Source organism: Aegilops tauschii, chromosome 5 (assembly GCF_002575655.3).
Source record: "Aegilops tauschii subsp. strangulata cultivar AL8/78 chromosome 5, Aet v6.0, whole genome shotgun sequence".
Taxonomy (NCBI): domain Eukaryota; kingdom Viridiplantae; phylum Streptophyta; class Magnoliopsida; order Poales; family Poaceae; genus Aegilops; species Aegilops tauschii.
In genome coordinates this window covers 220076899-220081833 of record NC_053039.3, presented here as the reverse complement: position 1 = coordinate 220081833, position 4935 = coordinate 220076899, and positions in this window count along the sequence as shown.

The window sequence follows — 4935 nt, the reverse complement described above, 5'->3', positions numbered from 1 at the left end:
CATGACTATAGTGATCAGCAGCCGACAAGACCCGCGAGCGGCGGGGGCGGCCTGTCGGCTCCGTACCAGACCTGTCGGCGGGGCCCAGCAGCCGGCAAAGAAGCCGGCGACCAGAGAGACTGACAACCGGGTCCTACACCCGGCCGGATTACTAATGTACCCCTGGGGGTAGGCCTATATAAACCCCCAGGGCACCCATGCAAGGGGTTCGAACCTGTTAGGACTAGACTCACACCTAGAGGAGGAGAGAGCGTGCCTGCCTTCTTCCACCTCTAGCAAACAGCTCAAGGAGCACCATTGTAGCACTAGTGCCTTAGTGATCATGCGGAGACCCCGCAGAGCAGGACTAGGGGTGTTATCTCCATGGAGAGCCCCGAACCTGGGTAAAGTTTGCCGACATACGTGTCTACGCCTCATCCCGCTTCCAGGCACCGGCGACGTTCTACTCGCTCCCACCATGATAAGCCATCCTTTGGCATATGTCGCACCCAACCCCCGACAATCGTATCAAGGACGAATCTATACCAAGTGGTGATGACCACATAAAAACAGCAAAGAAGAACAACGGTAGATTGCTTACGGATAGATCTATTATGAGCGTTGCAAATCCTATTCCAAGCATCTTCTAAAGTGTCCCCTCCCCTTTGTTTAAAGTTGAGAACCTCGTTCTCGAGAGTGCACGCAATAGAGGAAGAACTATCCATGACGATAATAACGACAAACAAGATTGTACACAAAAACAGATCCGGCAAGAAAACGGCGAACGAAAAAGAGGGCGAATAAAACGGCAAATTTTTGTGAAGTGGGGGAGAGGAAAACGAGAGGCAAATGGAAAATAATGTAAATTGCGAGGAGATGTGATTTGTGATTAGGAACCTGGTAGATGTTGAAGATCCTCCCCGGCAATGGCACCAGGAATTCCTTTTGATGTCGGCTAGGACTACGTTGGTATTTCCCCAAAGAGGAAGGGATGATGCAGCACATCGACGGTAGGTATTTACCTCAGTGATGAGACCAAGGTTATCGAACCAGTAGGAGAACCAAACAACACTACATAAACAACACATGCACACAAATAACAAATACTCGCAACCCGACGTATTAAAGGGGTTGTCAATCCCTTTCGGGTAGCGGCGCCAGAAATTGGCAAACGGACGTGATAAAAATATGATAGATTGGATCACGGGAACGCGAGATAAAATAAATGAGAATAAATTGCAGCAAGTATTTTTGTATTTTTGGGTTTAATAGATATGAAAATAAAAGGCAAACAAAATAGATCTCAAAGGCAAATAATATGAGAAGGAGACCCGGGGGCCATAGGTTGGCTGCTCTCGAGAAAAATAGCAAACGGTGGGTAAACAAATTACTGTTGGGCAATTGATAGAACTTCAAATAATCATGACGATATCCACACAATGATCATTATATAGGCATCACGTCCAGGATTAGTAGACCGACTCCTGCCTGCATCTACTACTATTACTCCACACATCGACCGCTATCCAGCATCTATCTTGTGTATTAAGTTCATGGAGAAACGGAGTAATGCAATAAGAACGATGACATGATGTAGACAAGATATATTTATGTAGAAATAGACCCCATCATTTTATCCTTAGTAGCAATGATACATACGTGTCGGTTCCCCTTCTATCACTGGGATCAAGCACCGTAAGATCGAACCCACTACAAAGCACCTCTTCCCATTGCAAGATAAATAGATCAAGTTGGCCAAACAAAACCCAAATATCGGAGAAGAAATACGAGGCTATAAGCAATCATGCCTATAAGAGATCAAAGAAACTCAAATAACTTTCATGGTTAAAAAGATAGATCTGATCATAAACTCAAAGTTCATCCGATCCCAACAAACACACCGCAAAAAGAGTTACATCATATGGATCTCCAAGAGACCATTGTATTGAGAATCAAACAAGAGAGAGGAAGCCATATAGCTATTAACTACGGACCCGAAGGTCTACAAAGCACTACTCACGCATCATCGGAGAGGCACCAATGGAAGTGGTGAACCCCTCCGTGATGGTGTCTAGATTGGATCTGGTGGTTCTGGACTCTGCGGCGGCTGGAATTGATTTTCGTCGACTCCCCTAGGGTTTCTGGAATATTGGGGTATTTATAGAGCAAAGAGGCGGTTCAGGGGGCACCCGAGGTGGGCACAACCCACCTGGGCGCGCTTGGGCCCCCAGGCACGCCCTGGTGGGTTGTGCTCCCCTTGGAGCACCCCCAGGTGCTTCTCCGGCCCACTAGATGTCTTCTGGTCCAAAAATATCCACAAAAAGTTTCGCTGTGTTTGGACTCTGTTAGGTATTGATTTCCTGCAATTAAAAAACATGTAGAAAACAGCAACTGGCACTTGGCACTATGTCAATAGATTAATACCGAAAAATGATATAAAATGACTAGAAAATGATTATAAAACACCCAAGATTGATAATATAACGGCATGGAACAATCAAAAATTATAGATACGTTGGAGACGTATCAGTACCCAATAGTTTCTTTTGGGTATCTGATGGCTCTCTGACTATAGCGCCAGAAAAGCTCCTGTTTGCTAGGACTACATCGGTATTTCCCCAAAGAGGGAGGGATGATGCAGCACAGCGATGGTAGGTATTTCCCTTAGTGAAGGAACCAAGGTTATCGAACCAGTAGGAGAACCAAGCAACATAACGTAAACAACACATGCACACAAATAACAACACCTCGCAACCCGACGTGTTAAAGGGGTTGTCAATCCCTTTCGGGTAACGATGCCAGAAATTTGTAGTAGACTAAAATAATAGATCGCAAATAAAATAAAGTGCAGTAAAGTATTTTTGTATTTTTTGTTTAATAGATCTGAACAAAAACGCAAATGAAAAGTACATCGCAAGCAAATATATGAGAAAGAAGACCCGGGGGCCGTAGGTTTCACTAGTGGCTTCTCTCGAGAAAGATAGCAAACTGTGGGTAAACAAATCACTGTTGGGCAATTGATAGAACCTCAAATAATTATGACAATATCCAAGCAATGATCAATACATAGGCATCAGGTCCAAGATTAGTGGACCGACTCCTGCCTGCATCTACTACTATTACTCCACACATCGACCGCTATCCAGCATGCATCTAGTGTATTTAGTTCATGGAAAAACGGAGTAATGCAATAAGATCGATGACATGATGTAGACAAGATCCATTTATCTATTGCGTAGATATAGATCCCATCTTTTTATCCTTAGTAGCAACGATACATACGTGTCGGTTCCCTTTCTGTCACTGGGATCAAGCACCGTAAGATCGAACCCACTACCGAGAACCTCTACCCATTGCAACATAAATCGATCAAGTTGGCCAAACAAAACCCAAATATCGGAGAAGAAATACGAGGCTATAAGAGATCATGCATATAAGAGATCAAAGAAACTTAAATAACTTTCATGGATATATAAAGATATGACTGATCATAAACTCAAAGTTCATCAGATCCCAACAAACATACCGCAAAAAGAGTTACATCATATGGATCTCCAAGAGACCATTGTATTGAGAATTCAGCGAGAGAGAGAAAGCCATCTAGCTACTAACTACGGACCCGAAGGTCTACAAAGAACTACTCACGCATCATCGGAGAGGCACCAATGGAGGTGGTGAACCCCATCCGAGATGGTGTCTAGATTGGATCTCGTGGTTCTGGACTTTGCGGTGGCTGGATGAATATTTCGTCGACGCCTCTAGGGTTTCTGGAATATTTGGGTATTTATAGAGCAATGAGGCGGCCCGGGGGGCACCCGAGGTGGGCACAACCCACCAGGGCGCGCTTGGGCCTCCTGGCGCACCCTAGTGGGTTGCCCCTCCTCGGGACTCCCCCCAGGTGCAACCAGGGCCCAATACCCGCCGTGAGCTTCAATACTCATCGGACTGCATACATCGGTATGTATTATTTCCAGTAAGTCATTAGGTGTAGCGACCCGACCTCAGACGGTCAAGTCTCTTTGCTTAAGTGTCATCCCTGGATCGGTATGCTGACACACACAGTACTCGAGGATTTATAACAGAGGTAAATCACATGTATAAAGTGACGTAAAAATTATTACCTCAATCCAAATAGCGGAAGTAACAACAAGGTTGTGGATTCCCATCAACACCAACGGCAAAGTTGAGTGCAGAAATCGTAACCCTAACGTATCACTTACTCGTCGTAAGATTCCTGCAACATGAGACGTTGCACCCATGTAGGTCAGTACATTGAATGTACTGGCAATTTCACACTGTAGAGCAATGCTGAATAATGACTATCACTACATGCATATTTGGCTGGTGGAGGCTCTAAGGTTATCGTTTGCATAAAGCTAGTTTTTTCCTACAACAAAGGAATATATTTTATTTAACTACAAGTTTGCTGAAAAATATTAAGAAGGTTCGTCTAACTCAATCCCAAAAATAATAATTATCAACCCAACAAATTAATTAAGTAACGTGATGAGATCAAATCAATAATTCAAGTACCAGATACTCAAGATGTCCATAACTGGGGACACGGCTAATCATGATTAGTTTGTACACTCTGCAGAGGTTCGCATAGAGCCAGCGAGCGAGAGCCAGCGAGCGCCCACGTGCAAAAAAAACAAATCTGCCCAGCGCCCTCATTGGCTCGCCCGTCTCTCTCTTGTTGAATCTCCCTCCACTTCTTCTTCCCCATGTTCAAAAAACAGAGTCCTACACATACACGTACACGACACCGCTCCGCGTCCAATCTTCGTGAAAACTCTACCCCGAGTCCACCACTTCCCCAAGCTTCACGTCCTATAAATACCCATGACTCTCCTCGACGATTCCCCCAAACCCCAATGCCTAAGAACACCCATAGTTGACACCCTTGCCGTTCTAATCTCGCCACAGAAACTCCAGTTCATCGCCTGATTACGACGC